The 21,496-nt window shown below is 44.0% G+C and overlaps 1 protein-coding gene across 1 annotated transcript in view; it reads right to left on the bottom strand.

Annotated features, from left to right (window-relative positions):
* The window catches only part of LOC143941152 (phospholipid-transporting ATPase ID-like), a 176,982-nt gene extending 158,268 nt beyond the window's left edge, over window positions 1-18,714 (bottom strand). The window contains exon 1 of the mRNA XM_077463177.1: window positions 18,276-18,714. The gene's annotated coding sequence lies outside the window, so the exon portion shown is untranslated. The remainder of the gene's footprint in view (window positions 1-18,275) is intronic.
* Between the last annotated feature and the right edge of the window lie 2,782 nt (window positions 18,715-21,496).

Here is a 21,496-nt window from a genome sequence, read left to right as displayed (position 1 = left end):
AGCACAGAGGTGGGTGGAGATAAAGAGGAGCATGCACCAAAGCAGAGTAGATGGGTGACAGTCAGGAAGGGTAGAAGGGGAAGTGCCAGGGAGGCCAGTCCTGGGCTGGAGCATCCCAATAAGTACGCTCCATTGAGTGACATTGGTGATCCCAGTCAGGGAGCAGCACTGCTGGAGCTCAGGAATTCTCCTAGCTTCCAAGGGAAGAACTCTTCCAGTGAGGGGGGGGGGGGGAGCGAAGGGAAAGGAAAGACAGATTCTGGTGGTAGGGGACTCAATTCTTAGAAGGACAGAGAGGGCAATCTGTAACAAAGACCTGAAGCGCCGAACAGTATGTTGTCTACCGGGGGCTCTGGTTTGGCACATCACGGATCTGGTGGACAGATTACTGGGAGGGGCTGGGGAAGACCCGGCTGTCATGGTGCATGTTGGCACCAATGACAAAGTCAGAGGCAGATGAAGTGTCCTAAAGAATGATTTTAGGGACTTGGCAGCCAAATTGAGGAAAAGGACCTCCAAGGTAATATTCTCAGGAATACTTCCGGTACATCGAGCCACACCAGAAAGGCAGAGGGAGATTAGGGAAGTAAAATTGTGGCTGAAGAGCTGGTGTAGTAAGGAGGGGTTTGGGTTCCTGGAGGACTGGGCCAACTTCTCAGTCGATAACCAGTACTATAGAAGGGACTGCCTGCACCTAAATGAGGAGGGTGCAGATCAGCTGGGAGTGAAGATGGCTGAAAAGTTATGGACATATTCCAGAGGGTATTATAGGGGGCATTAGTGGTAGGTTGACTAAAGCACATAAACCCAAGGTAAGTATAGTAATAAGTCCTAGTTGCAATCTCAGAACACCCAAAAAGAGGATAGCATGTAACCGGTCTAAACTACGTGGCATGTTCACCAATGCCAGGAGACTGGCAGACAAGATGGGTGAACTAGAGATACTGTTGTACGAGGAGGATTTGGATTTTGGGGGAATTTCAGAGACCTGGTTCAACAGCTCTCATGATTGGCTGGCAACCATTCAAGGGTATTCCCTCTATCGCAGGGATAGAGAGGGTAAAAGAGGGGGTGTGGTATGCCTATATATGAAGAATAATGTATAAGTGAATGTGAGAGATGACATCAGTAAGGGAGCTAGGGGGGAGGTGGAATCCTTATGGGTAGAGCTCCAGAGGAATGCTAAGGGTAAAATATATTACTGGGTGTATGCTATAGGCCCCCTAACCTGGGGAAGGAGGGGGAGACGGATCTCCTATCACAAGTTGAATTAGCAGCAAGGATGGGAAGTGTTATCATAATGGGGGATTTTAATTATCCAGACAAAGACTGGGTGGAGGGAATCACGCATTCGTCTAAGGCTCGCCAGTTCCTAAATGTCTTGCAGGACAATTTCATGGGTCAGATGGTAGATGCACCAACTAGAAATAAAGCGTTACTGGATCTACTGATTACCAACAATACAGACCTGATCATGGATGTGGAAATACGGGGCAATTTACGAAACAGCGATCACAGGTTAATTGGCTTCAGTATAAATCACACAAATAGAAAACATAAGGGAAATACAAAGACACTGAATTTCAAAAGAGCCAACTTCCCTAAACTATGAACCTTGTTAGAAGGCATGAATTGGAATAAAATCTTAGGAACAAAGAACACGGAGAAGAGATGGGTTTGCTTTAAGACCATATTAAATAAGGGCATTAGCTAATGCATCCCATTGGGTAATACATTTAAAAGAACGAACAAAAGTCTGGGATGGCTTAACTCCAATGTAAAAATGCATATAGAAGCAAAGGAGAAGGCCTTCAAAAAATACATGGTTGAGGGATCATCATCAGCATTCAGACATAAAAAAAAATGCAACAAGAAATGCAATGCCGCGTACACACGAGTGGACTTTTCGACGCACTAGGTCCCACGGTCTTCCCGATGGATTTTCCGAATGAACAGACTTGGCCACACACAATCACACCAAAGTCCGACGGATTTAAATGTAATGACGTACGACCGGACTAGAATAATGAAGTTTCATAGCCAATAGCTGCCCTAGCGTCATTTTTTTGTCGCATACACACGAGTGGATTTCTAGATAGGAACTGGGTCCGGCGGAGTTCTGGCGAAAAAATTTGAAACATGTTCTATTTCTAAAGTCCATCAGATTTTTCGACAGCAAAGGTCAGATGGAGCCCACACATGATCTAATTGTCCGATGGATTTGTTCCGTCTGACCTTTGCTGACGAAAAGTCCGCTTGTGTGTATGCGGTATAAGGGTGCAATTAGGGCAGCTAAAATAGAACACGAAAGACAAATAGTGGAGGAGAGCAAAAAAAATCCCAAGAAATTCTTTAAGTACAGTATGTAAACAGTAAAATAGGGAGGACAGACCATATTGGCCCCATAAAGAATGAGGAAGGATATCTGGTTACAAAGGATGGGGAGATGGTGAAGGTATTGAATTTATTCTTCTCCTCAGTCTTCACGAGGGACTCGGGGGGGGGGGGGGGGGGGGGTGGGCTTCAGTAACCAAAACTGCAGTGTTTATCCTCATGACACATGACAAGATGCACCTCCATGGTTAACAGAGGATAGAATTAAAATTAGACTTGGGAAACTTAACATTAATAAATCATCGAGACCAGAGGGCTTGCATCCAAGGGTACTTGGGGAACTCAGTTAAGTAATTACCAGACCATTGCTTCAAATTTTTACTGACAGTCTACTGACTGGAATGGTACCAGCTGATTGGAGAAAAGCCAATGTAGCACCAATATTTAAAAAGGGCCCAAAATACATCCCTGGGAATTACAGACCAGTTAGCCTACCATCAATAGTATGTAAACTCTTGGAAGGGGTGATAAGGGACTATATACAAGATTTTAGTAATGAGAATGGTATCATTAGCAGTAATCAGCATGGATTCATGAAGAATCGTTCTAGCTAAACCAATCTACTAACATTCTATGAGGAGGTGAGTTGCCATCTAGATAAAGGAAGGCTCGTAGATGTGGTGTATCTGGATTTTGCAAAAGCATTTGACACAGTTCCCCATAAACGTTTACTGTACAAAATAAGGTCCGTTGTCATGGACCATAGGGTGAGTACATGGATTGAAACCTGGCTACGGGGTGAGTTCAGAGGGTGGTGATAAATGGGGGGTATTCGGAATGGTCAGGGGTGGGTAGTGGGGTCCCCCAGGGTTCTGTGCTGGGACCAATCCTATTTAATTTGTACATACATGATCTAGAGGATGGAGTAAACAGTTCACTCTCTGTATTTGCAAAATGGGTTTTTGTTCATTTGGATATTTACGAATTAAAGAACTTTTCGAAATTAAGAGTTAAGAAAACGAATTCAGAACAAAACTAATTGCACATACATTTGAAAGGCATTCATCAAGTCATTGAATGTACAAAGAATTTAAAGAGGAACTTCACTGCATCTGAGAACCAAACACACTATTTAACCACTTCCTGACCAGCTCACACATTATATATATATATATATATATATATATATATATATATATATATATATAGCTCTATTTGTGGGCAAGAAAAGACGTCAATTTTGTTTGGTTACAGCGTCGCACAACCGCGCAGTTGTCCGTTAAAGCGACAAAGTGCCGAATCACAAAAAAAAACGGCCTGGTCATTAAGGGGGCTGAAGTGGTTAATTCATTTTTAACATTGAAAGCAAACCCCCCCCCCCCCCCCCCATCCATCCATGTCTCCATTTCCTTTATTTTGTTGAGAAATAACTTTGAAAAACATCCCCTCTGAGAATTTCTGGCCATCTTGAGTAAGGGCAGATGCTTCATGTAGCATTTACTTCCTGGAATCTATCTGCCCTTAGCTCAGGCATCCAAGCAGGAGAGTGTGCTCCTCCTGAAGTCTCCTGGGATGTACAGTATTTCACAAAAGTGAGTACACCCCTCACATTGTTATAAATATTTTCTTCTATCTTTTCATGTGACAACACTGAAGAAATGAAGCTTGTCTACAATGTAAAGTAGTGAGTGTACAGCTTGTATAACAGTGTCAATTTGCTGTCCCCTCAAAATAACTCAACACACAGCCATTAATGTCTAAACCGTAAATCGCTGGCAACAAAAGTGAGTACACCCCTAAGTGAAAATGTCCAAATTGAGCCCAATTAGCCACGCCCCCCCCCCCCCCCGGTGTCATGTGCCTTGTTAGTGTTACAAGGTCTCAGGTGTGAATGGGGAGCAGGTGTGTTAAATTTGGTGTTATCGCTCTCACTCTCTCATACTGGTCACTGGAAGTTCAGCATGGCACCTCATGGCAAAGAACTCTCTGAGGATCTGAAAAAAAAAAAATGTTGCTCTACATAAAGATGGCTTAGGCTATAAGAAGATTGCCAAGACCCTGAAACTGAGCTGCAGCATGGTAGCCAAGACCATACAGCGGTATAACAGGACAGGTTCCACTTAGAACAGGCCTCACCATGGTCGACCAAAGAAGTTGAATCCACGTGCTCAGCGTCATATCCAGAGGTTGTCTTTGAGAAATAGATGTATGAGTGCTGCCAGCATTTCTGCAGAGGTTGAAAGGGTTGGGGGGGGGGGGGGGGGGTGGGGGTGAGCTTGTCAGTGCTCAGACCATACACCGCACACTGCATCAAATTGGTTTGCATGGCTGTCATCCCAGAAGGAAGCCTCTTCTAAAGATGATGCACAATAAAGCCTGCAAACAGTTTGCTGAAGACAAGCAGACTAAGGACATGGATTACTGGAACCATGTCCTGTGGTCTGATGAGACCAAGATAAACGTGTTTGGTTCAGATGTGTGGCGGCAACCAGGTGAGGAGTACAAAGACAAGTGTGTCTTGCCTACAGTCAAGCATGGTGGTGGGGGTGTCATGGTCTGGGGCTGCGTGAGTGCTGCCGGCACTGGGGGGCTACAGATCATTGAGGGAACCATGAATGACAACATGTACTGTGACATAGTATTACAGTAGTATAACCAGAGCTAAAGTCCTACTTGCATCAGATAACTACTAAAACAGCGCTAAAATGAAAATAAAAATAGAAATAAAAAATTGATGGTAATGAAACCATAGGGCAATGGCAAACACCACGGCCAACAGTCTTTATGTAGCAGATAGATATGTGGACAGTTCAGATAATTCACAGTCACTTTTCTCTTAGCTCCTTCCACTAGAGTAAGAATGCAATTATCCACCTCGTGAAGCGCACACCCCTCTGCGGTACAAACTCACCAGACGCTGCTAGAAAGAGAGCCTTGTATCAGTGTCCAAACACCGCTCTGTGCTGACACCCCACTTATCCAGCAGATCCACTGGTATAGGTACTCCAATTGTATCATATAACACAAGGATAGATGTACATAGCGTAATCCTGTTTTATTATAATGCAACATACCCATACAGCAGAAACCCCCCCTTAGGCCCCTTTCACACGGACGGATAGAATGGTGCTTTTAGCTGCGGGTTTTCTAGTTTTCTACCGCAGCTAAAAGCACACAATGCTTTCCTATGGCCCCATTCACACACAGCGTTTAGCTGCGATTTTGTTACATGCGGTTCGGTGCGAATAGAAAAAATAGAATTGAATACATCCAGGTGCGATGTAGCGCAGCTATATGCACATAACCGCAGGTAATCGCAGTCTTTTGTGTCAACTGCGTGAGAAGGGATACAAGGGACCAAAAAAATAAATAAAAAAAAAGGGTTGCTATTGGAACGACTATACTAGATAACTGCAGCTGAACGCAACTGCACAGAAACGCACATAAACGCAGGTGATTGCACTGTACAAATGCAGCTGATCGCTGTGCCTGGAGTCTTGAATTTCACAGAAAAAAAATAAACATGCTAAACTGCGGCAGAACAGCCCCGTCCGTGTGAAAGGTGCCTAAATACTAGCTGCTTACATTTAAAATGCAATCAACGAGCATAAAGAAATACAATAGAGGGCGCTATCACCATCTCCAGCCGTCCGCTGGAAGTGTGCTGTTCCTTGCAGACACTGTATTACACTTCTGGGTATGGGGCGGAGCGCGGTGGAACGCACAACGTCACTTCCGGTTTCCGTGCTGGTCAGGCCCTGACTGGTTTCGTCGTTCGACTCCAACAGAGGGCATGACAGCACGGCGTGATAGCTGATATATATATATATATACACCCACTCCTTTTTAGCCAATGAGAATTGCCCAGTCACAGGTGACATATAACTAGCCTCATCAGCCAATTAGACAACATCAGCATGTAGGAATCCATGGGGGGAAAATAATTAAGGCACAATGGATACAACTTAAAATTGACAGATCACTGTCAGGTACAAACACTTATAAAAATGCATCATTAAGGTGGAGCCGGCACTTATGGGACCGTATATGAGAGACAGATAGGTAATCAATAAGTATAAACATTGATATTGGTAAAAAAAAAAAAAATAAGACCAAAAAATTGCATAGAGATATGGGAGATTTCCGCTCAAATTCGATCTATTTGTGAATTCATCTCTATTTTATATTGGTAACTTTATATGTTTATTTATCTATAATTTTTTATATATATATATATATATATATATATATATATATATATATATATATATATATATATATATTTTTTATTTTTTTATTTAATTTTTTATTTTAATGTCTGAGACATTGACATATGATATCAAATAGTTCAACACATCTACCTGCTGCTGGCACTGTAGGATTGAGGTGACGCTGAGTGGGTGACCCATAGGTCATAGTTATACCTCATTTATCTATGTACTGTGACATAATGAAGCAGAGCATGATCCCCTCCCTTCAGAGACTGGGCCGCAGTGCAGTATTCCAACATGATAACCACCCCAAACACACCTCCAAGATGACCACTGCCTTGCTAAAGAAGCTGAGGGTAAAGGTGATGGACTGGCCAAGAATGTCTCCAGACCTAAACCCTATTGATCATCTGTGGGGCATCATCAGACGGAAGGTGGAGGAGTGCAAGGTCTCCAACATCCACCAGCTCTGTGATGTCATCATGGTGGAGTGGAAGAGGACTCCAGTGGCAACCCGTGAAGCTCTGGTGAACTCCATGCCCAAGAGGGTTAAGGCAGTGCTGGAAAATAATGGCGGCCACACAAAATATTGACACTTTGGGCCCAATTTGGACATTTTCACTTAGGGGTGTACTCACTTTTGTTACCAGCGGTTTAGACATTAAAGTGGTTGTAAACCCTTACAAACCACTTTGACCTACAGGTAAGCCTAGATTAAGGCTTACCTGTAGGTCCAAGCAATATCTCCTAAAGCTATATGGTTTAGGAGATATTTGCCCGAAAACAGGCACTGCTGTCTACGGCGCATGCGCCGTAGACAGCGGCGCGCAGGCGCACCGAGCGCGGCATTCTCAATGACGGAGCTGCCCGCGTGTCTGCTCCCGTGCGCATGCGCGGGAGTGACGTCATCGCGGCTTCGCCGAATGACAGCGGCGGAGCTGCGAGACCCCACCAAGAAGATGGAGGCTCCGGACTACAGGGGACAGCGGTGACTTCGCTGGCTCCTGTGTCAGGTAAGTGACACATAATGGACTACTATGCGATGCGATGCATAGTAGTCCATTATGCTTTACCTTTGCAGGGAATGAAAGAGGAAGTAAACTCATCAGGATTTACTTCCTCTTTAATGGCTGTGTGTTGAGTTATTTTGAGGGGACAACAAATGTACACTGTTATACAAGCTGTACACTCACTACTTTACATTGTAGACACGTGTTGTTTCTTCAGTGTTGTCACATGAGAAGATAGAAGAAAATATTTACAGAAATGTGAGGGGTGTACTTACTTTTGTGAGATACAGTATGACATCACTTGGCTAGGCAAGAAACCAGGAAGTAACGGAAGAAATGTAGAAAAAAAAAGTATAAAACAAGTAAATGTGATCTACTTTTCTATCTGTTTACTAATGTTAGCAGCATGAGGATTAAGAATAATGAATGCTGATTGGAGGAGTGAAGTTCCACAACTATAGACTCCATACATAAGGTAAGGAGATATACTAAGCTGTATGAAAGGTTCCTTATCTCATGGAGATCTCTATCACTGGGAGGTATTTCCTTATCTAGCAGCCGGCCTGGACATGTCCTTCTAATCTTCCCAGATCACAGAGATAAGAGTAGAGAACAACAGAGAAAGGAAGGAGAAAAGGAAAAAAAGTTAAGGTTTTACAACGTCCTCCCTCCCCCTCCCACTTAGGGTGGCCATACACACTACAATCTGATTGTACAATCTCTTTTAAATTTACCAAAACTATATAATATGAGGACAAACCTTCACGGTCCAATCAGTTGCCATCAAATGGCACAGGCCCCTTGTCTCTCTGCCAGTTCTTGGAGACCCCGCGGCACGTGTGCGAATGTAAGACGTCTCGCTATCGGCCTCCTTGAGTGTGTGGCAGAGATGTCTCTCCGGGGGGGTTCAGGAGAGGTCACAAATGGGCACACATGCCAAAGAACTGCTGGAGATCCACAGCGTGTCCCCGCATGGGTGGTACAGAAGTACCGTTAAATCACACCTGTGTAACCACTTGCCGTCCGCGATATACCTGAAAGACGGCTACAGCGCAGACTTAATTTTCTGGGAGGGCGTCCATGGAAGTCCTCCCGGGCTAGAGTGGCCTGCGCACCCCCTGTAGGGCATGTGCGGCGCGCTCTGTGATCAGCGAGTCTATGGGACTCGGCCGATCACAGATCCAAGTAAGGGGTCGATCTCGACCCCTTACCATGTGATCAGCTGACAGCCAATGACAGCTGATCATGTGATGCAAACAGAGCCGGTAATCGGCTATTTTTCTTCATCCTGCTGATAGCATGAGAAGAAAAAAAAAAACAATCACTGGCAGCTGTGAGAGGGACATCGGTCTCGATCGTGGAGGTGTCATCAGTGTCACCTACCAGTGCCCACCAGCCTCACCTACCAGTGCCCACAGTACCACCCATCAGTGCCCACAGTGTCACATATCCGTGTCCACAGTGCCACCTATCAGTGCCCAATCAGTGCGTCATTACCAGTACTGCCTATCAATACCACCTACCAGTGCCCACAGTGTCACCTATCAGTGCCCAATCAGTGTGTCATTACCAGTACTGCCTATCAATACCACCTACCAGTGCCCACAGTGTCACCTATCAGTGCCCAATCAGTGTGTCATTACCAGTATTGCCTATCAATACCACCTACCAGTGCCCACAGTGTCACCTATCAGTGCTCAATCAGTGTGTCATTACCAGTACTGCCTATCAATACCACCTACCAGTGCCCACAGTGTCACCTATCAGTGCCCAATCAGTGTGTCATTACCAGTACTGCCTATCAATACCACCTACCAGTGCCCACAGTGTCACCTATCAGTGCCCAATCAGTGTGTCATTACCAGTGCTGCCTATCAATACCACCTACCAGTGCCCACAGTGTCACCTATCAGTGCCCAATCAGTGTGTCATTACCAGTGCTGCCTATTAATACCACCTACCAGTGCCCACAGTGTCACCTATCAGTGCCCAATCAGTGCGTCATTACCAGTACTGCCTATCAAATACCACCTACCAGTGCCCACAGTGTCACCTATCAGTGCCCAATCAGTGTGTCATTACCAGTGCTGCCTATCAATACCACCTACCAGTGCCCACAGTGTCACCTATCAGTGCCCAATCAGTGTCATTACCAGTGCTGCCTATTAATACCACCTACCAGTGCCCACAGTGTCACCTATCAGTGCCCAATCAGTGTGTCATTACCAGTGCTGCCTATTAATAGCACCTACCAGTGCCCACAGTGTCACCTATCAGTGCCCTCAGTGCCGCCTATCAATGCCCACAGTGCCACCTATAAATCCCCAATTAGTGCTTCATTACCAGTGCTGCCTAACAATACCACCTACCAGTGCCCACAGTGTCACCTATCAGTGCCCTCAGTGCCACCTATCAGTGCCACCTATAAATCACCAATCAGTGCGTCATTACCAGTGCTACCTATCAATACCACCCATCAGTGCCACCCATCAGGGCCCATCAGTGCCACCTTATCAGTCCTGTCTTCTCAGTTCCCATCAGTGTCGCCTTATCTGTGCCCATCAGTGAATATCAATGAAGGAAAAAAATTACCCGTTTGCAAAATTTTATAACAAACTATGAAAATTTTTTTTTTTTCTTCTTCAAATATTTCTGTCTTTCTTTGGTTGTTTAGCAAAAAAGAAACCCCCAGCGGTGATTAAATACCACCAAAAGAGAGCTCCATATGTGTGAAAAAAAATTATAAAAATGTAATTTGGGTACATTGCCAGCGCAATTGTCATTCAAAGTGTGACAGCGCTGAAAGCTGAAAATTGCTCTGGGCAGGAGGTGGGGGGTTTAAGTGCTCAGGATAGTCAGACAAGCCAAACGTCAGGGAGCCGGAGATGAGCATAGAAGATCAGCAAGCAGGATCTGGAGCCAGAAGGAATGTCAGCCACGCAATTCTTTAAAGTGGTTGTAAACCCTTACAGACCACTTTGACCTACAGGTAAGCCTAGATTAAGGCTTACCGTATATACTCGAGTATAAGCCGAGATTTTCAGCCTCTTTTTTGAGGCTGAAAGTGCCCCCCTCGGCTTATACTCGAGTCATCGCTGTCTGCCCGCTCGATCAGCGTGTCGAGCAGACAGACAGCGGCCATTCTATTCAAAAGCCGCGCCTCCGGCTCCGCCTTCGCCTGTGATAGGCGGAACACTGAATTTCCCAGCAGCCTGTGTTCCGCCTATCACGGACATCGTATCATCCTCGTACTACGGACGAGGATGATACGACGTCTGTGATAGGCGGAACACAGGCTGCTGGGAAATTCAGTGTTCCGCCTATCACAGGCGAAGGCGGCGGCGCAGCTTTTGAACTTTACAATGGCCGCCGACGAAGAGGGCACGGGACGGAGGCAAGGGAAGGCACGGCACGGGACGGGACGGGACGGCGGCGGCAAGGCAAGGCAAGGCACGACACGGGACGGATGCAAGGAGGCAAGTCACGGCACGGGACGGAGGCAAGGAGGCAAGGCACGGGACGGAGGCTCGGGACAAAGGTAGGCTGGACACACACACACACACACACACACACACACACACACACACACACACACACACACGGATGGAGACACACACAGGGATGGATGGATGGATGGAGACACACACACAGGGATGGATGGATGGATGGATGGAGACACACACACACACAGGGATGGATGGATGGATGGATGGAGACACACACACACAGGGATGGATGGATGGATGGACACACACACACACAGGGATGGATGGACGGACACACAGGGATGGACGGACACACAGGGATGGACGGACACACAGGGATGGACGGACACACACACAGGGATGGACAGGCATGTCTCACCCTCGGCTTATACACGAGTCAATAAGTTTGCCAGTTTTTTTGGGGGTAAATTGGGGGCCTCGGCTTATATTCGGGTCGGCCTATACTCGAGTATATACGGTACCTTTAGGTCCAAGTAATATCTCCTAAACCTACACGGTTTAGGAGATATTTACAAAAAGACAGGCACCGCTGTCTACGACGCATGCTCTGTAGACAGCGGCACGCAGGCGCACTGGGCATGCCACTGCTAACGGTGATATGCCATTAGTGGCGGCTTCCGTGTGCAAAAGGGGGAGCGACCTCCTGGAAGAAGATGGAAGAGGGGACAGCGGTGACTTCGCTGGCTCCTGTGTCAGGTAAGTGACACATAATGGACTATGTGATGCATAGTAGTCCATTATGCTTTACCTTTGCAGGGAGACAAAGAGGAAGTAAACTCATCAGGTTTTACTTCCTCTTTAACAGGAACACAGGAGAGCGTCTCCAGCCACTTCAGCCCCGGACCATTTTCCAGCCAAAGGACCAGGCCCCTTTTTGCGATTCGGCACTGCGTCGCTTTAACTGACAATTGTGCGACGTGTCTCCCAAACAAAATTTACGTCCTTTTTTTCCCACAAATAGAGCTTTCTTTTGGTGGTATTTGATCACTCCTGCGGTTTTTATTTTTGCGCTATAAACAAAAATAAAGCGACAATTTTGAAAAAAAAACGCATTATTTTTAACATTTTGCTATAATAAATATCCCCCAAAAATATATATAAAACATTTTTTTCCTCAGTTTAGGCCGATACGTATTCTTCATATTTTTAGTAAAAAAAAAAAAATCGCAATAAGCGTTAATTGATTTGTTTGCACAAAAGTTATAGCAATTACAAAATAAGTAATAATAAGTTTTAAAAATGTTTTAAAAAAGTTTTAAAAAAAGTTTTAAAAATAAGTTTTATGGCATTTTTATTAATAATTATTTTTTTATTTTTTTTTACCAGTAATGGCGGAGATCAGAGATTTTTATCACGACTGCGATATTATGGCGGACACATCGGACAATTTTGACACATTTCTGGGACCATTCGCATTAATACAGCGATCAGTGCTATAAAAATGCATTGATTACTGTAAGAATGTCACTGGCAGTGAAGGGGTTAACCCCTAGGGGGCAGTGTAGGGGTTAAGTGTCATGTGTGTGTTTTTTTTAACTGTAGGGGGTGTGGCTTGGCGTGTGACATCACTGATCGTCTTTCCCAATAACAAGAGACGACCGGCAACAGCCACACTAGGAAGCACGGGGCACAGACCTCTCCTCTTACACAGACCTCTCCTCGTTCTTCAGCTCTGTGACCCGATCGCGGGACACCGGCGGCGATCGGGTCCGCGGGTCCTGCGGCCATGGTCACGGAGCTCAGCACCGGGTCGCGAGTGTGCCGCCGGCTGGGCACTTAAAGGGAACTCACAGGTACGTGATTGTGCCCAGCCGTGCCATTCTACCGACATACATCGGCATCAGGCGGTCCTTAAGGGACTAGAGATGTGACCAAGGTGAAGGCAGAAATCATCTGGACTGGACGGCTTAAGTAGGCAGGACTGACGAGCAGGATATCATCAACAGGTGAGTCACTGTGGAGAGATAGGAACTGGCAATTAGCCGACAGCTGAGCGGCCAGCTCAGGGAAGGAAGGTCTGAGCCCAGCCCTGACATCCAGATGGAGAAACTGCGGCTCCAGGTTTGAAGAAGCACCATTAACAGTGTGAAACGCGTCGCCTCTCCTGGTCCTGCGTCTTGGTCTTGTTGGCCATCATTGACTTTTTGTTGGAACAATAAACTATGTTGGACCTTTTCTGATGGTGTGCAGCTGTTTACTTATTTTCCACCTAGAAGACCTGCCAGAGCCTCACAGCCTGTCTATGCATGCGCCTGGTCTTCATTTAAAGATGGGGGCACTAGAGAAGGGTAATATATATATATATATATGCACGTCTGACAGAAGCCGGCCAAACGGACGTTTTTTTTGACTTGGCAATTGTCTCCTGAGATTTGGCATGTGTGAAGGTGTTATAGCTACAAAAGGTGAGCCAACTCAATATTGAACCCTACGGACTTATGCCCTGTACACGCGATCGGACTTTCCAACGGTAAAATGTGCGATCGGATCGCGTTGTCGCAAAATCCGATCGTGCGCGGGCTCCATTTGACTTTTTCCATCGGAATTTCCGACGCACAAAGTTTGAGAGCAGGATCTAAAATTTTCCGACAACAAAATCCGATTGTTTAAATCCCGATCGTGTGTAGACAATGCCGACGGACACAAAGTGCCACGCATGCTCAGAATAAATTACGAGATGAAAGCTATTGGCTGCTGCCCTCTTTATAGTCCCGTCGTACGTGTTTTGCGTCACCGCGTTCTGAACGATCGGATTTTCCGACAACTTTGTGCGACCGTGTGTATGCAACACAAGTTTGGACCAAAATCTGTCGGGGAAAAAAATCAGACGGATTTTGTCGTCGGAATGTCCGACCGCGTGTACGGGGCAGAAGACTGGGATGCCGTTAAAGTTCATGTGTGTGTAAAGGCAGGTGTCCCAATACTTTTGACAATATAGTGTGTGTATTTTTTTTATGTATCGTATGCATATTATGAAAATCCCCCTCCCCCGAGACCACTGATGGGTGTCACCAATTCGGAAGGAATTGTCGGCACAATTACAATTGTTGAGTGTAATATTCCTCCTCCCCCTGGCTGCTACATAAAAATGTTATATGGGGAGGTGAGGAGCTGGGCCAGCACAGACAGTAGTCCCAGAATAGGAGAGAGCGAGAGAGGAGAGGGGGGGGGGGAGGGGGTGCGAGGGAAATTGACTCTTTTTGATCTAGTCAAGGCCAATTGCAAGAAGAAGAAGAAAAAAAGAAATCGAGGGAACTCTGCCGCACGTATTTCTATCACTTGAGCTTTTATCAGGAAGTGTGAAGTGGGTGACGGGGTGTCTCTATAGTGGTGGGTGGAGGGGGGGGGGAGGGGGGTGTGGATGGATCCGATGGCAGCACCAGACTTGGAACGTAGCCGGGGGGTGGCGGAATGACAGGGAGGGGCGCGGCGTAGAGGAAGTGCCAATTGTTCCATGACTGGCACTTTCTATGGGAGGATGTGACCGCGTCCGTCACACCGAAAACACGTGAAAGTGACAGCTCATCGTATCCCTTCTATAGAGGTCTACGGAGGGCGCTGTGCCAGCGACGGGCACTGGGCAATCAAAAACAGGAAGAGGATCTGGACAGCCACACTCAAAAAAACGTTTTTTTTTTTTTTCCTTTTTATTCAAAAATTCTTGTGAACAAAAATACAAGCCACAGCAGTGACAGACAGGAGCTAACGCGTTTCAATGTAGCGCTTAGTCATAGCTGACTACTACCCAGCTGGGCGCTGGGCGGGCACAGTAGTGTGCTGAGGAGGTGATCGGAGGATGCCGCTTCTAAGACTCGGTTCACATTGACTGCGGCTTTGAAATCGCGCGACTTCGTCTGATGTCGCGCGATTTTAACCGCTTCAGCCCCGGAAGATTTTACCCCCCCCCTTCATGACCAGAGCACTTTTTGCAATTTGGCACAGCATCGCTTTAACCCATTCTTGCAAAAAGGGCAAGTATGCGTGGCAATCTAGTGGAACCAATCGCCTTCAGAAATGTCCTAATTAGTAAATAGAGTCCACCTGTGTGTAATTTAATCTCAGTATAAATACACCTGTTCTGTGAAGCCCTCAGAGGTTTGTTAGAGAACCTTAGTGAACAAACAGCATCAGGAAGGCCAAGGAACACACCAGACAGGTCAGGGTTGTGGAGAAGTATAAAGCAGGGTTAGGTTCTAAAAAAAATATCCCAAGCTTTGAACATCTCACGGAGCTCTGTTCAATCCATTATCTGAAAATGGGAAGAGTATGGCACAACTGCAAACCTACCAAGACATGGCCGCCCACCTAAACTGACCGGCCGGGCAAGGAGAGCATTCATCAGAGAAGCAGCCAAGAGGTCCATGGGAACTCTGGAGGAGCTGCAGAGATCCACAGCTCAGGTGGGAGAATCTGTCCACAGGACAACTATTAGTCGTCTCTCCACAAATCTGCCCTTTATGGAAGAGTGACAAGAAGAAAGACATTGAAAGAAAGTCATAAGAAGTCCTGTTTGCAGTTTGTGAGAAGCCATGTGGGGGACACAACAAACATGTGGAAGAAGGTGCTCTGGTCAGATGAGAGAAAAATTGAACTTTTTGGCCTAAAAGCAAAACTCTATGTGTGGCGGAAAACTAACACTGAACATCACCCTGAACACACCATCCCCACCGTGAAACATGGTGGTGGCATCATGTGGTGGGGATGCTTTTCTTCAGCAGGGACAGGGAAGTTGATCAGAGTTGATGGGAAGATGAATGGAGCCAAATACAGGACAATCTTAGAAGAAAACCTGTTAAGCCGCGTACACACACTTCGTTTTTCTGCTGAGTTTTTCCTTCAGATTTACCATTGGAAGCACCTGCCTGATTGCACACACATTGAAAGTCCTAGGGTCTGACCTCATATTATATGGTTTTGGTAAATCTGAAAGAAAAAAAAAAACTCAGCAGAAAAACTGATAAGTGTGTACGCGGCATTAGAGTCTGCAAAAGACTTGAGACCGGGGTGGAGGTTCACCTTCCAGCAGGACAACGACCCGAAACATACAGCCAGAGCTACAATGGAATGGTTTACATCAAAGCATATTCATGTGTTAGAATGGCCCAGTCACAGTCCAGACCTAAATCACATTGAGAATCTGTGGCAAGATTTGACAATTGCTGATCACAGACGCTCTCCATCCAATCTGACAGAACTTGAGATATTTTGCAGAGAAGAATGTGCAGAAATGTCCCTCTCTAGATGTGCAAATCAGGTAGAGACATCCCCAAAAAGACTCGCAGCTGCAGTGAAAGGAGGTTCTACAAAGTATTGACTCCGGGGGGCGCCATACAAATTTTCACTTTTCATATATTTAAAAAAAAAAAATGTTGAAATCCGGTGACTGGTCTGCCCATGTGTGGCCATTCATAGATTTCATTATCCAATAAATCCGCCTTCCCTTTCCACCACAGCTCAGGACAGTCTACAGCACAAGTGTCAAAACACAAGACCCTAATATAATAATATTAATATAAATATATTAATATATATATATATATATATATATATAATATTAATAAAAATAGTAAAAAATACTATTATACTATAAAAACAGTAAAAAAAAAAAAAAAAAGCGCAATGTCAACCATTTTTTTTAAATCCTGTCGCGCCTAAATAAATAATAAAAAAATAATCATTTTAATAATAAAATAATAATAAAAAATAATAAACAATACTATTAAACTATATAAATAGTAAAAATGGTAAAAAAAAAAAAAAAATAGTGGAAAAAAAAAAAACCAATGTCAACAATTTTTTTTTTTAAATCCTGTCGCGCCTAAATAAATAATAAAAAAATAATCATTTTAATAATAAAATAATAAAAAAAAATAATAAACAATACTATTATACTATATAAATAGTAAAAATGGTAAAAAAAAATAGTGAAAAAAAAACAATGTCAACCATTTTTTTTTTTTAAATCCTGTCGCGCCTAAATAAATAATAAAAAAATTATCATTTTAATAATAAAATAATAATAAAAAATAATAAACAATACTATTATACTATACAAATAGTAAAAATGGTAAAAAATAGTGGAAAAAAAAGTGACGTCAGACTTTTTTTTTTTTAAATCCTGTAATGCCTAAATAAATAATAAAAAAAAATCATTATAATAATAAAATAGTAAAAAATACTATTGTATGATAAAGAAAAAAGTAATAATGGAAACAAATAATGAAAAAAAAAAAGCAAGGTCAGACATTTTTTTTTTTTTAAATCCTGTAATGCCTAAATAATAATAAAAAAAAAATTTTAATAATAAAATTATAATAAAAATAGTAAAAAAAAAACACCATTATACTATAAAAATTGTAAAAATTGTTTAAAAAAATTGTAAAAAAAGCAATGTCAAAAAAAATAAATGAATAAAATAATAATAATAAAAATAGTAAAAATACTATTATACTATAAAAATAGTAAAAAAAATTGTGAAAAAAAGCAATGTCAGCCATTTTAAAAATCCTGTAATGCCTAAATAAATAATAAAAAAATAATAATTTTAATAATAAAATAATAATACAAATAATAAAAAATACTATTATATCATAAAAACAGTAAAAATTGTAAAAAAAAATTGTGAAAAAAATCAATCTTAGCCATTTTTTTTAAAATCCTGTAACATCTAAATAAATAATAAAAACATAATTTAAATAATAAAATAATAATAAAAATAGTAAAAAATAGTGAAAAAGCAATGCATAGAATATATATGACCCCAGGGACTCAATTTCTATGTCATCATTAGTATGTGTACTTTTTATGTTTTGTAAATTACCTTTTTAACTTTACCCAGTTAAAAGGTAGAATATTTTTTATCTTTATGTGTGTGCCTATAAAGTCCATCTTTGCAATTTCTTAGTCTTTTCCATTCAATATCGGGACGTTGGCATATTGTTATCAGTGCATACAGCAGTGTCACCCTGTGAGAATACATGGTAAATTCCACTTTCTTTGACTAAATAAATAAAAACAATAAAAAAAAAAATAATTAAAAAAAAATAGCAGCCGGCACCAAAAAACGTAAAACCTTCGCCTGTTGCATGAGGCGGGCATCGCCTCCCATATCCGCCCCACTGTAAGTCTTGGGGGGGTTGTAATATTTAATGTAAGAATAGGGATCTTTTCCAGTGTCTGGGTAGGTGTAGGAAAATATGAGGGGGGGGGCTCACCTGTGATTGCAGAGAACGGCGTCCTTTTTTTTCCCCCGAAACCTCTTATCCAATCATAAGTGGCGGTCAGCCGGTGAGTTGTACGGCACCAACAGAGGGTGGTCAGCGAAGTCCCAAGGTGTATACTCCTCTATAGGGTGTCCCAAGGTGTATACTCCTCTATAGGGTGTCCCAAGGTGTATACTCCTCTATAGGGTGTCCCAAGGTGTATACTCCTCTATAGGGTGTCCCAAGGTGTATACTCCTCTATAGTTTCTGTATAGGGGGCTCCGTAGGGTGCCAGGATTTGGGGGGTAGAAGCGTCCAATAAAGTGCCAGGATTTGGGGGGTAGAAGTGTCCAATAGGGTGTCAGGATTTGGGATGGAGGGTCGGTGTCAGTCCCTGCGGTTGGAGCTCGGTGACAGCCTGGTGATGGTGCAGGGTAGGACTGAATAAACACAGGAAGGCGCCCTTTGGACTCTGTCCTCCAGCAGGTATTAGATTACACCTGGGGACAGGTGACACCAGGGAGGGGGGCGGGGGGGACACCCCGACAACACACGCTCATTAACCCTTCCTGGCAGCGGATGGTGAAAGGCGACCATCTGGTCGGTTTGTTTCTCTCCTAGGTGACACGGCAGTGTACACAATGCACCAGGTCGGACTGGTTCCCGCCGGCCATTGTCTGACACCTCCAGGCCGGAGATCTCACATCACATCCAATTTTGCAGCACAATTCTGAGAATTTCTTCTCTTGCAAAATTGGCTTACCAAAATTTTCCATGTTTTATTTTCTTCCTTTTAATTCGGAAGGGGTGTGTGTGAAGGAGGGGTACCTGCGGGGGGGGGGGGGGGGCGTTTCCTTTATTTCGGCCCCGTTCACACTTAGCGAGGTGGGCGGGGTTGCGCAGTCGTTTTTTTTTATTGCGCACATTTTTTCGCACATTTTTCGCAGGGCGTTTATTTCAGTTTGCGGCAAAGTTGAGCATTTGGCCGCATTTTTCTCACTTTTTTTTTTTCAGGCGCTTCCCAAAAATGGAGCGCCGTTACCAATGAATGGCGGCGCTGAATTTTTTCACGCGTTTTACGGATACTGCGTTTTCCAGGATGTGGGCGGAGCCTAATTGTTGTTTTGAATTTGCCGCAGTTTTATTTATTTTTTACTTTTTTGGTTTTCTTCCTGTGAAATAAAAAAAAATAAAAATGAAAAGGTGGAACTGAAGGCAAATTTATTTCATTTTGGGGAGGGATGACCAATGACAAGCTCCGGTTCACGCCGATGCTATTGCGGGGAAAGGCAGCGACTCCTGCATGTTTCTATGCGATCTCCTGCGGGTGTCAATCAAAATGTAACAAAAGCAGCTCGCAAAAAAACGCGTTTTGCCTGAGCCAGATCGTGAACGCCCTGTGCAATCCGGTTTCAGTGCGACAAAAAAAAAAGAAAAGCTGTCTGCACCTTTTTTCACGCGGCTGCGGTGCGATTTGGACCCATTCAAAATGAATCGGCTGGAATCGCACCACACAGAATCGCATGTTATTTCAACAAGAATGCAATGCGAATCGCATGCGATTACAACAGTGCAAACTGGTCACAACCGGTGCAACCTGTCCTTTCAAAAAATCGCAGGGCAGTCCGCAATCGGTGCGACTCGGACTCCATCGGAGTCGCACCGACTCTGAAAGCACTTCTTGCACGCTCAGGTGCGACTCGCGTAGACATTGGTGGGTGAAGCCGCACTGATATTTTCCAAGTCGCACTGACATGCGGCTTCAGAAATCATGCAGCTTCAAGTGAAGTCGCGTGATTTCAAAGCCGCGTTTGGTGTGTGGCCGTAGGCTTAATATTATTTTTTTTTTTCCATCCCAGTTCTGATTGTCCCGGTGACCATCGTTACAGGGAGTTAGAAGTGACGGGGAACCCAAAATATTACCGTTGTCACTGGAACAGGAACTGAGGAGAAATCTTGTAGTGGGGACACACCGGCTTCAGAGACGACTGTCACATTTATGAGGTTTCCTCTCACTTCCTGTTGTGTCACCAGGACAGGAAGTAAAGGAAAATCTCCTCCATTTTTTTTTTATGTATTTTTGCCATCCCAGCTTTCTATTTGTCAAGGTGACCGTCTTTACTGAGACTGAAAGTGGTGCTGAATCCAGAATGTGAGCGTTGTCACCAGAACAGGAACAGAGGAGAAATCTTGTAGTGGGGACACACCGGCTTCAGAGACGACTGTCACATTTATGAGGTTTCCTCTCACTTCCTGTTGTGTCACCAGGACAGGAAGTAAAGGAAAGTCTCCTCCATTTTTTTTTTATGTATTTTTGCCATCCCAGCTTTCTATTTGTCAAGGTGACCGTCTTTACTGAGACTGAAAGTGGTGCTGAATCCAGAATGTGAGCGTTGTCACCAGAACAGGAACAGAGGAGAAATCTTGTAGTGGGGACACCGGCTTCAGAGACAAATGTCACTTTGATGAGATGTTTTCTGACTTCCTGTTGTGCCACCAGAACAGGAAGTAAAGGGACATCTCCTCCATTAGACAAAGACAGCAAAGAAAAAAAAAGGAATAGGGAAAAAAATCTTGCAGTGGGGACACCTGCTTCGGAGACAACTGTCACATTTATGAGATTTCCTCTCACTTCCTGTTGTGTCACCAGGACAGGAAGTAAAAGCACATCACCTCCATTTTCTATGTATATTTATCATTCTCGTTCTCTTTATGTCTTGGTGACTGTCATTACTGAGGCTGAAAGTAAGGAGGAATACAAAATGTTATGGTTGTCACCAGAACAAGAACGAAGGAAAAATCTTGTAATGGGGACGCCCTGCTTCGAAGACAACTGTTGTGCCACCAGGACAGGAAGTAAAGGGACGTCTCCTCCATTGGACAAAGACAGCAAAGAAAAAGAAAAAATGAATAGTAGAGAAATATTGTAGTGGGGACACCCTTCTTTGGAGACAATCGTCACTTTTATGAGATTTCCACTTAAATCCTGTTGTGTCACCAGGACAGGAAATAAAGGAACATCTCCTCTATTTTGTAACATATTTTTATCATTCTTGCTCTCTGTATGTCCAGGTGACCGTCATTACTGCTTCGGAGACAATTGTCACTTTGATGAGATATCTTCTGACTTCCTGTTGTGCCACCAGGACAGGAAGTAAAGGGACGTCTCCTCCATTGGACAAAGATGGCAAAGACAAAGAAAAAAAAAGAAAAGAGGAGAAATCTTGTAATGG

The sequence above is a fragment of the Lithobates pipiens genome, unplaced genomic scaffold (genome assembly GCF_037356315.1).
Source record: "Lithobates pipiens isolate NorthernLeopardFrog02 unplaced genomic scaffold, aLitPip1_a1.2 Scaffold_3, whole genome shotgun sequence".
Lineage (NCBI taxonomy): Eukaryota > Metazoa > Chordata > Amphibia > Anura > Ranidae > Lithobates > Lithobates pipiens.
The sequence above is the reverse complement of the archived record's forward strand: the minus strand, read 5'-3'. Positions and strand labels throughout refer to the sequence as shown.